A 12297-nucleotide genomic window follows, 5' to 3' on the forward strand; every position below is an offset into this window, starting at 1 on the left:
AAATCTGAACCTTGCACCAGGGTGAATTTCTACCTGGATTACCCTGTGCTTAAGCAGGGTTACCTACTCATGCACCACCTTTCAAAGCCTTCTCTGCTTTTGTTTCACCTGGCAGAAGAGGCCAAGCTTCTCTGGCCAGCACATGAGATGGAAGTCTTCCTAGAGTGCACACTCTAGGATGTAACAGGCTTTTGGCCAACACTCCACAGGGATGCGAGAGTAGGGATACAGGCTTGGTCGTTAATACTTGCCAGGATTTCTCTCAAGTCCAAACAAAAAGAATGAGAGCCACAGTCAGCATGATATAGGGGGCAACACGGGTTTGCTCACTGGGAATGCCATTAGGATGGAACAGTAAAAGCTATAAAATACATGGAGATCAGAGTACCAAGGCACATAAACCAGGCACAGCAAAAGAAATGCTGTTTTAGTGTGAGAGTCTATTGAGGATTTGTGGCAAAAACAGTATTTGTGAGAGCACCTGGAGTCTTTCAAGCCCTTAGTAAACACCCTACAGTTTTCAGTTTTCCTCTAGAATAGGGTGAGGGAAGGGGGGGGGGGGGGGGGGCAGCAAAACAGTTAAAATGCTAAATGTTTCATGAAACAGAAGCTCTTATTTTCTAGTCAGCCCTACTTCATACACTGAAAACAGCACTTAGCTAGAAGCAAAGCTAGTAGCATACAGTTCAGGACTGTTTAAAGGATGCAAGGTATTAATAACTAATCCCTGGGACCCATGCTAAACTCAGTTTTTGTTGTCTGCTATGACTTGTGCTGAAAATCATCACTCTGGATGTCGTAATTCATAAGCAATGTTACACAGGACCTTGCACATGCACCCAGTCACAGCAAAAAGCTAAATGAAACTGCCTTTCTCCCTCCTCTCTACATGTCCCTGCTTACCCAGGATTATTGTTCCAGCTACACTCCTTAGCAATACCTGCTCTACAGCAATCACGGAAGACTACCATGCCATGTCAGGGCATATACAAACTGAGATTACAGCTGTTACCTCTCCCCTTCACCCATAGCTGTCCTTCAGTTCTCCGCTATAACGGATCAGTGAGCAAGCCTGTAGCCCTTCTGGAACAAGGCCAGAAGTAGTTTGCAAAGTGAAGCCCTAAAACACAACCAGTGGTTCTTGGGTACTTCTGTAACAGCACAAAAAAATAATAGTCCTCTTTCTGCAAATGCATCAGCAGCATGTTTGAGAATGAGAGCAATTCTGCATCTGGAAGATCAAGGACAGTACAGTGAGATCTGAAGTCAAGGTGCCCTCCTTCCTTGGCAGCCAACATGGAGCTGTAAATGAGGGGGCTCTGATTTAAAGATGCCCGTACAGAAGTGCAGCACCAGGTACCAGGAGAGAGGTGCACTTAAATGTTATACGTGTTAAGCTAGCATTGGAACAGCCAGGCATTATCACTTGGACATGCCAGGACAAGTGTGTCGGACATGATACAGATGTTTGTAAGAAGAAAAAAAAGGAGAATGCAACAGGTAGCTGAAGTTTGAGACCTCTGTTCATTAAACTAACACAGTTGTTCTTGAAAAATCTACTCAGAATAACCCACAAAGCCACTAATGAAATAACCCCCGTTTCTTGGGGGCGTTTCCATCACCTTCCAGCAAGGGTGATGATCCAGGCTTAACAGGTACTGATCTGACAGGACTTCTGCCTTTGTGCGGCAGGCTCCAAGCAAGGGTCAGTTCCTGATTTACATCAGAGTAAAGAGCAGCAGAATCAAAACAGTGAAAAGAATGAATGAGTGTTACTTGACATTTCCAAAGAAGGGCCATGAGGACTGCAACAAGCACGTCCTTGTTTCAAACTGAGTAGGTTTAAGTAAGTTTAAACAGCAAAATGGAAGCATAAAAATGGCAAAGGATGATTCTTTAGGAACTGTGATGCATATGACTCAAGTGTTTACATGCCACAAAATACTCAGTAATATCATGTACCCAATTAGGTAAATCTTAGCCCAGTAAACAAAGCTTATGGAACTTGGAAAGATAAATGGAGCTGACATAAATCAAGATATTGCTAGATGAGTTAACTCATTTTAATCCAAAAACAAGGCAAACCAAAATAAAATTTATTTCTCTGCAAACAGACAGTGTGTACCCAAACAATATTTCAATGGGACATAAGTGGTGCATAAATCTTGCTATGGCTCCATTGATGGGCTTGCACTACTAAATAATAATGCAAATAACATCTCAAAATTTACTGTGAAAATGCTACAGATATTTAAATTTTTGCCCGTCGGTAGAACATGGGTATTAGAAATTATAGTGTTCTTGAATAAAAGCAGAGATTGCATTTGCTGGAACACAAAGCTGTGAAAGACTCATTGAGGTCAGAAGACAGTTACAGGGAACACAGTGTCATGTGTGTTTCTCCCTTATTAAATTAAAATGCCATTGGCCTTCTGAAGCACAGAATAGAAATGAGAATATGTTTGGGATTATGGAATTTAAATTAATACCTTCTACTAAAAAGAGGAATGCACTGTGCTCTGATCAGAGAAAAATAAGGTGATTTAGCAGACAAGGCTCTTTGCTAGGTATTAAAATAGCATCATGTGCATGAGTTCATCAGTTACAAAAGCCAAAAAAGAAAGAAAATCTACAAAAGCTCAAAGAAGAGACTAGTCAGGAGAGGTAATTTCCTTGTGTTCATACAAAAGCAGGCAATAATCTTTCAAGCTGCTGCTTCTGGTTTTACCCATATTGCCTACTTGTAGTTCTTTGAACATTGCAACTGGTACACAGATAAACAACCTGTGCAGGTGGGTTGGGGTTTTTTTGCAAGTCTTTGCCCTTGTTGTATTTCCTGGCCAAACACAGTTGGATATGGAGAGAAATAGCCTATTAGCCTCAAGAGCTTTCTTCAAGCTGGTGCTGATGCAGATCTCTGACCTTGTCCCTCTTTGTAAATGTACAAAACTCCTATGGGAGCACTTGGTGCTCATTTCTTGACACTTACTCCACAGATCTATTTGTGATCAGTGATGGTATATTCCTCAGTGATGGCAGATAACCACTCCTCAGCACCTTTCTTTGCAGGAGCGATTTGGGCAAAATCTACCCTGGAATGGGCCAAAAAATACAGCCCTTTTCAGTGCAAACAAGTACTTACCCCACTGTCATCACTGTGCTCTCTGAGTATTTCTCCTTACACTTCACCCCTTCTTTGTGAATCAGAGCACTGCTGACAAGGAGGGATGGCAGGGTCTGCTTCAGAGACGTACTAACCACGTAGAGCTTCTACTGCATCCAGCTCCACCAAAGCACAGAACACTCACACCAGAGCCAGTGGGAGCTGCAGCACAAAGTTCAGGGGTTTGCTGAAGGTCACGCAATAAATTTGTGGCCAAGTAGGGAATCATCTGTTAGTCCTCATTCTGGTGATTTAATGAGAGGATTAGCCTCTTCCTGATCAGTCTAAAACTGCACTCATTATAAGGCAAAGATTGCAACTATTGTGCTGGAAACCCTACCATGGAAAAAGTATACCACACACCTTCTGACAGCAAGTGGAAGATAAGACAGAAAAAAAAAAAAAAAAAAAAAAAAAATCATAGCTTGATTTTGTACATCAGACAAGAAAGACCAATTCCTTGGTTGCTTTTCTGTGGTCAAAAAGCAGTGCTATCATATGAACAAGACTGAACAGAAATCACTTACTCCAGCTCTTGGTGGAAAGACTGACTTCGTAAAATCTCAGGCTCTTCTCAGCTCAGCAAAGCAGATTCAGGTGAAAAAGAAAAGATGCCCCATAGCCTTGATCATTTAATAGGTTTATCCTCAGACACATAAAAAGCTCATACTAATGAGTACTTAGTAGTTGCATCTCCAGACATTAAGAAGAAATCTAATATTACATGTAAAGAAGGCTTTATGTATCAAATATCTCTAATCTGAATTAGCGAGAAGTGGTTGTTCTGGATATTTTTCAGCACAGTGACACTTCCTCAGAAGCTGGAACTTCTAGGACTTCTCCAAACCTATTTTGGTAGTAGTACCAGCAGCTTGGAACAGACGCTCTGGAAAAAGGGACAGCCATACATTGCTCCTTCCACCAGCTTCCAGTGCCCTGCAGCTTTGCGATTTCCTCATCCACAGGATGTCTCGCAATATATTTAAGAACCCTTGATGGATTTCTCCGCAACAAATTTTTATAATTGGTTTTTGAAGCCAGTAATACTGTTGGTCTCCTCACTATCTTTTGGCAAGAAGTTCAACAGGTTAATCATACACCGGGAAAAGCTTTTATTAGTTTAAAACTGCTTCTCGGTAGTTCCATTTAATGCTCACCTTAGCGGTTATACTGTGAAATGGTAATTTTATGTTCTCCATGGCAGTCATGGTTTTATACACCTCTGTCGTGTTTCCCTCCTCAATTGTTTCATTTCTGAAGACACCTGAAAATACCCAATCTGTTCCATCGCTCCCTGGGCAGCAGCTATTCTGCACATTCCACTGACCTTGTCGCGGTTTCCTGTGTCTTTCTAGTTCTATCGCATCTTTTTTGAGGCAGGATAACTAGAGCTGCACACAGTACTCAACGTGTGGGTGCACCAGGGATTTCTATCATGGCAGGATGATAGGACCTATTTTATTTGCTCTCTGTACCTTTCCCAAGAATTTCTGCTTGCCTCTGCTGAGCTAGCACTTTCAAACAGAGCCACACTGTCTCTGAGGTCTTTATCCACAGAGAAAATGGCCCCAGTAGCACCCCTTACCATGAGTGACCATAAATCTATATTTTGGGGGTTTTATCCATGGATACATTACCCTGCATTCTTCAAGTTATACTGCTGTTAGCTTACCAGACACTTAGTATCAGGAGATTCTTTTGCAACTCTTTCCTGTCCACTTCTGTTTTTCTTACTCCAAATGACTTTGTTCTGCTCAGCAAACTCTGCCTCATCTCCATCCCGTCACTCTTCAAGATCATTAGGAGCATGCTGGACGGCACAGTCCTGTTCCTCTCCACTTGCAATTTCCCCACTTTCAAGACCTGACCTTTTTTCTTTAAAGGAAACACCCAGTGAGGGAAGCATTTTAGAAATTCAAGTGCATGACTTCACCCACATCACCTTTACTCAGATGCTCAGGGGATGCCAAGAGATTTGGGAGGCATAATCTCCCCTGTAAGACCTTCCCCAGATGGCCAAACCTGACTGCCAGACCCCTGCAGGGTGGGATGCTGCAATATTTTGCAGGTAGCTGAACTTCAGGGCAAACCCCCAGATGTTGCCACATTTGTCCTTTGCAGCTGAAAGTGGCAGAAGCACCTTCCAGAGGCACCTCCTTGGCAGGTGCGATTCCTCTGCCAGCTGTGCTTGCTGTTTCACATTCCAATCAGTCTCAGCAGCCCCTCACAAGGGAAAACCGTGCAGGAAGGCAGAAGATCTCCCCCATCTGCTGAACCCTCCGGACTCTGAGGTCATGAGAGAGGAAAGCAGATTAAAGGGCCAGAATGCAGCCAGCGGGGGGAAGATCTGCCCCACAGAGCCCTGGTAATTGAGGTTATTAATCCATGGTAGGCAACAACAGCTTTGCCTGAGGCATGACCCAAGTTTAGAAGGCAACAGCTTGCAGTTGTGCCAGGCTTTTGAGGTGGGCAGGCAAGAAAGCTCACTGGCCAGCGGCACTGCCGGGCTCTGCCCATCAGACAGCATCTTGGCTCCTTTATTTTCAGCAGGCAGCCGCCAAGGCAAAGCCAACACTGGAACTGGTACGTCTTCCAAATTTGACCAGAATGTCCTCTTGGCTTCCCCCCGATTCACTGCATGAAATGTGAACAACTGGCTTTCCTCATCTAACAGTGCAGTTAATCCATCCATCTCACAGGGAAAAGTTGGGAGGCTTAATAAAGGAGATCTTCTGAGGGCAAGAATGATAGACCACCTCTGGAAGAAGCCAATTCCCCTTCCCTTCCAGCAAACTCACTGCTAATGTTCAGGAGTGCATCTGAGGTTGGTAGCAGCATCCGTGGAAGTACGAACCTCCCTATCTGCCTACTTCCAGTGACATTTACAGAGCCTTTTACTGTTGTCCAGACCTGAAGCATATTTATTCTGGCATGCTAACACAACACGTGTGGCACAGTCTCATCGAGACATGCAAGTACTTGCCTGCTTAACTCCTTGCCTGGGGAATGATGGTACAAGAAATGCTTTCTGCTCCAATTCACAGTTTCTCCAGTCACAGTAAAGCCACTACCAGGGCACTACCCTCACTCATTAACTGGCCATTGTGGCTGAAGAGCACATGAAGACATGCTTTAAACACAGATTGCACTGGCAAGACCACTATTCTGGAGCCTGTAACTCCCGGCTCCTCCAGTGTAGCATCACTACAGCAGCAGGGTCTTTACCAGACCCACACATGTTTGTCCCTGTTGGTTCTGAAGGCAAAAAAATTACAAAAGCTAGGCATTAAATAATAATATTACAGAGTAGTTACAGTGTGGCTATATATAAAAAGGAAAGTCCATGTTTCAAGAGACTTGAAGACTAGATTTACAAGACCTTTGTAAGAGCCAACCTTGAAATCCTGGCCTCTTAGTACAGGACTTCCTATTGGGTACATTTTTTCCAGGTGAACTTAGTTAAGAGGACTTTTTGTCTGGGAAAATTCCTTTTCTGAGACTGTCTCACACAGCACTGTTGTCACCAGAATGCAAGAGAGCTAAGGAAGAAAAAGATATTCAGATTTTCTTTCTCACTGTTGCTTTTGGGTAGATGCTCCAGAGAAGTCAAAAAATCACCACACATTATTTTTCCTTAAAATGACATTTTCTATTTCAACTTTACTGAAATATGTTAACAATACTATGAAAATAAAGTTGCAAGGAAAGGTTTTGACCTTATCAAAATGAAACATTTCCATAAGTTTCTCAAACAAAATTTGACAATTGAGGAATACCCAGAAGTGTTTGGCTGACACTGCTGTGAACAGGGAAGAACTTAACCCCATTAGGCCACAACTTCCACACTGCTTCTGCAGCCCTGGCCCCATGCACGGTAACACAGTAGCAGAGACACAGCATATCAAACGGGCTTCACAGAACAGAAGAGATTGTTTGATGTTCATAGTTTCAGGACAAACTGTGAAGGCAGTCAATATTACCAGGCTCAGACATTGCCAGCTACAAGGCAGACCCACCTCCTCTGTCCTCTGCTATGAGAGTAAAACCAAATCTAAGTAACATATTTGGGGTTCTCTATTGCATTTGACTCAAGGTTTAGGGTCTTTTAAGGTTTTTGTTGTCAGCTTTTCTCTGCAGCCATTAGAACCAGAAAATATCTAAATATGCCAAGTTGTGATTCTTACATAATGGCTTCGGGATTTAAGAAAGGCCCCAGATCTTCTAAGAGTTAGCAACACCAGTTTGCAATAATCACACCATGACAGGTAACATGGCTGGCTCCCAGAGACAGGAATCATTGCTGACTTGTGACATACTTGGTAATGGCCTTACTCTGCTTCTGCTGAAAACAGGGCGGTGCCAACCCAAACTATGGCTTAGACTGATTATCAACCCCTGGAAAGTTCTGCTCCCCTATGAGAAGATAAAAATCCTTCTTTCCTCAGCAGCTGAAGATATTTCACTTATGCTGGAAGAAAAATTCCAGCAAGCCCCATCTCTAAACATGCATAATCTGGCAAAACTGGGGAGGAATGAAAAGTGTTCAAGTGAAAAATGAGGCACCATTTTATGAAGATTGCTGAGGAGCACTGCAAGAAAGAGGAAATCACAAAAGATGAATGACCAATGGGTGGAATTTCAAGAGCCAAATAAAATATGGGAGGCAAATAATTCTGTGTACGAGCAGATAAATCAGCAACACATTACTTTATCAGCAGAGAAGCATGCACAAGGCATCACCAAAGGCCTGAAGGTCAATCACTGCAGTGCCTGTACACTTCCCACAAGCAAAGTTCAAAGCCTGGACCATCCACAAGGCACATGCGATGGACCTGGCACAGCACATAATGCAGCTCAGCCCAAGCTAAAGCTGTAACTGCAGCAGCAGAATGGACCAGGGAAGGGTTGGAGGAGAGAAGTGGCTGCAGATGATTTACCAATAAAGTTAGACAGCTGGGGCCAGATACAGACCTGCTATAAACTGATACTGTTCCATGAGGTCTGAATTTAGCCCATATGTTTCAGGGACTGATTTTTTTTTTTTTTTTTTTTTTTAAACAGGCACTAGGGATTCAAAGCTGGAATGATAAAGCTGAGCTGCTACCCCGTCAGCATGTGCTAAGCTGTTTATGAGTCACTGAAACACACCTTTTCTAATTCTCACCTTAGCTTGTGAATGGCATATGGCCAATACACCTTCTCTGGCTACTCGAGAAAAGTCACCACAGCATGTTGCTTGCTGAGGCTATCGGCAAAGCCACTGCATTGACTCTGCTGCACGACACGTTTGAACTGTTTGGCCAGTCCTGCCTGTCTACCCTGGGACAGCCACAGACATTATCCAAACAAGTGCCACACAATGGCAGGGCTAAATTTTAGGAAATCTGTCCAGTGCTTTGTAACCCTCAGATGAGAAAGCTCCTACAGAATCAAGCAACAGATGAGCGCAGACTTCATTCATCCCAAATCCTCAGCGCTGCCTGGCCCCACGTGCCATTTCTGTCCTGCACAAGTGATCCTACCAGGTATACGGGGCTCATGAGCGAGTGGAACCACAGCCATCACCTTCCCATTCCCAAAGAGCTGCCTCCTACAATTCAGCAGCAAAACAGTAGTTACTGTTGGGAAAAATGGCCAATTAAAGCAAAAAACGTTCTGAGCAAGCTCTCCTGTGTCATGTATCCATCCCCAGACTGCTGCCAAAATTATTTCCTTCCAGCTAGCTTTTGCTTAACCCCCAACACAGAGGCAACCTGAAACTATGCAGTACTAGGGTTCACATAAACCCTCCTTTAATATTACATACCTCCCTGGGGGCAGTGGAAGGAGCCATGAGGCCTCCCTTTGCTCCACCTAGTTATGTGGAAGGCCAGCCCCACATTCAAAACCCAACGCTCAGGCTTGACTAGCCCTTTTCTCCGCCACTTTGATTCCTTCACTGTTACCCTGACTCCCATAAGGGATGTCCACCCCCCACTCCCCTTGTCATCCAGCTGCTGTGCACAGATTTAGCATGATTACTCAGGTCTAGGGAATGCCAGCTCAGTGTTCTCCTGGTATAGAGCAATCACTGCCTATCTCCAGAAGGTCCTCACGGTCCGAACTGGGGCTGCTGTGCTAGGGAAAGGGAAGCAATGGTTGGTTTGTGAGGAAAAATAGAACCATAGCATGGGACCTCCTGCCCGAGCTGAAGCTCCTGCTGTTTCTCTCTGTCACTGTCCCAGCTCATCCTTGCTTAAGTCTCACTGGACCAGCTTGTTTAGCTCTGCTTTTCACAATGGCAGAGGCACAAGCTCTTGAGGGCAGTGCCAAGCACACTACAAGGCGGTACGTGACATTTGAGGGTGTGAGAAATGGAAAGGCATGTTCCCAGGGGGATTTCTTTCTTTTTCCCCTGCTGAGTTACAGCAAGCATCACAGTCACATCATCTAATTTTTATTCCCTTGTGTTCAGTGTCAAGCCATAATGAAACCATAAGGAATCCAGCATCACTCAGCAGTGTACAAAAGCAGAGCCGGATTGTGTAGTGTGCAGCGAAGAGAAGAGCCTGATACCAAGAGCCTTGCTCCCAATTGGTATTTGCTAAACTCCCTGAACTGCAGCAATGGCAAGCGAGAGCGAGGCATGGCAGAGAAAAGCCTTACTCCTCACTCTGCTCCCTCAGTCACCCTCCTGGTTACAGCGAGAGCTGTCAGGCAAGACCACAAATGTCCAAGACGGTTGATGACAACAGTAAACTACATGGAGGAAAGCAGGCAAAAGCAGAAGGATCATTCTCAGGATGATGCTTTCGGGGACAGACTGTCCAAGATAACTTTTGAAAGAGCTCCTGAGTGGAACTCTTGGGCCTCCACCCAGCTGCCTTTCCCCAGACCCAAGCCATCACTAACCTGGGCAGCAGGGAAGAAGGGTGTTTCCTGCCAGAGTCCATAGAGGTTTGCTGGATGCAGCATGGCTGTGAGGCAGGCTGTCCATGCAGAGGCACAGGTACCACTGCCGGGGAGACCTGGGGATGCCTCCCAATGCTCAGCCACCCCATGCCCACTGGCAGAGTGCCTCTGGGCTCAGGCAGGAGGGCACCGGAGTGCCTCTTTGTCCATTTATCCAGACCAAAAGAAGCGGGGATGTTTCTCAGCAAGCACAGAAAGTGTGACAGCCCTCAGTGTCCAGGTAAAACATGCGGCTGCCTTTGATGAGAGGCAGAACAGACACCAGCTTTACTTGCACACCATTGGGGAAGCGCCTGGTAATGGGCCTTCATTAAGATGGAGTAAATTAATAATCAGGAACAATCTCTGAGCTGACGTCTGCTCCAGCCTGTGGGATAGTCTCCGAGCAGCTAAAACTAGAACAAAGCAATTCCTGGGGAACAAGTTATAGGGAAAAGCCTACACTGGTCTGTCAGGGATGCAGGCAGCAGTGCCTGGATAATTTCATTTTAAAGTTTCTTCCTTCTGCTCTTCCCCAGCTTGCTTTCCCTGTTAGGTTCTTGCCTTGTAGAAACTGTTGGGTCATGTCTCTGGTACCCCATGATTTCTTCCTTAGTGCCATTCTTACCAAGGGATGTTTAATGCAGGATGCCTGCTGAGGACAGTTATCATTTCTCTCAGGGGTGTTTACACTGACTAGGATTGATGGAGATGGGCACGTGGTGGCTCGGCCAGCTTGCCACACAGCAGCTGTTTGCACTGCACTTCACCCAGACCCTGCTATTTATATTTAATATTCCAACTTCCTTTGATTCCACATTGCACATTGCATATTCCTTCATGATCTCTCTGTAATTCCATGTCCCTGTTAAGAACTCACTCACCCACCAGAAAAATCATGCTGAAAAGAGTGAGATTAAATAAGCAGGTGATGGTTCAGCTCAGGGTCAGGGTAGTTAACACAGACACAAAATGCTGCACACAGACCAGTATAAAGCTTTTCCCTTAACACATCACAAACAGTTACAGAAGGTAGAACAGCTGCCATCCACTTTTGCAAAGGCAATAGCCTTGAATGCAAGTACTGCTTTCATGCTAGTACTACTGTCAGGATCTTCCCACCCTACAACTGCTCTTGAAAGACAGGAGAGGGCCCTGGTGGCTGGGACCAGGCAGGAGCACCAAGGATGCTGTTTCTGTGTGTGATGCAGTGCAGAGTTTTACAGTGTGGGAGGTCCAACTAGTCTGCATGTCCTCTCCAGTCTTACTTGGAAAGAGAAAAGGTTTATTGTGAAGGTTTTGGCTGGTTCTTATTCTTTACACAAACACTATGACCACAGCTTAAGCATCACAAGGTTTTTACAGAAGTTTTCCCCTTTGGTGGTGTAGGGTTGAGCAGCAGACTTTCTGCATAGTTAAGGGTTATAAATGATACTATCTGTTTATAAGACTACAGGCAATACTTTCCCATAGTTCAATAATTGCACTGAGATGGGTCCTTGACTGCCTGGCAGCAGCAGGGGTCACTGTAGTGTGCGTTAAGTGGGAAAATTCAACTAAAAATAAAAACCTAAGGGGAAAAAAACCAACAAGCTGAAGCATCTTGTGACAACTCACCCCAGAAGCCCTGTCAGTCTGCCAGGACTGCGCTACCCAAGAGTTGGGAGTGAAGCAAAACCGTCCACTGTCTAACGCTTGAGAGCTCTTTAACCCACTCCATCTTCAGCTGCTTTCCGTTGCTGGCTGCTTTTAACCTAGTTTTCAACCTCCAGAACTCTTATTTCTGGCTGCAGCTTTCATTAGCAGAGACACATTCCCCATTCAGTTCCTTCCAGAGATGTAGGCTACATCCCCAAAGTGCCTTTTTGGGAAAGTTGTCTGATGCACTTGCAGAGTGAGGGTGCAGTGCCCTGGAAAGCAGGGAGGAGCATAGCTTCAAGAGTGCATTTTTTCCCTCAGTACTGAGGAGCCAAACCCCACTGGTGAAGCTTTTGGATGGGATTGTTCTTTCCTAACCATTGTCAGTTTTGTTGCCAAAATTGATGGGAAAGACTGGCTTTTAAGGACATAGAGCCCTCTTTTCCCTTTCTTTGTCTCTTTCCTGCTCCTTTTGGAGCGGTAGGTGAGGCAACACTTCTTTTTCTGTTTTTTAACTCCCTCTTATATAAGCAGCTGGAGAATAGGTTACCTTGCACAGGGTCTCT

The sequence above is a fragment of the Pelecanus crispus genome, chromosome 9 (genome assembly GCF_030463565.1).
Source record: "Pelecanus crispus isolate bPelCri1 chromosome 9, bPelCri1.pri, whole genome shotgun sequence".
Classification (NCBI taxonomy): Eukaryota; Metazoa; Chordata; class Aves; order Pelecaniformes; family Pelecanidae; genus Pelecanus; species Pelecanus crispus.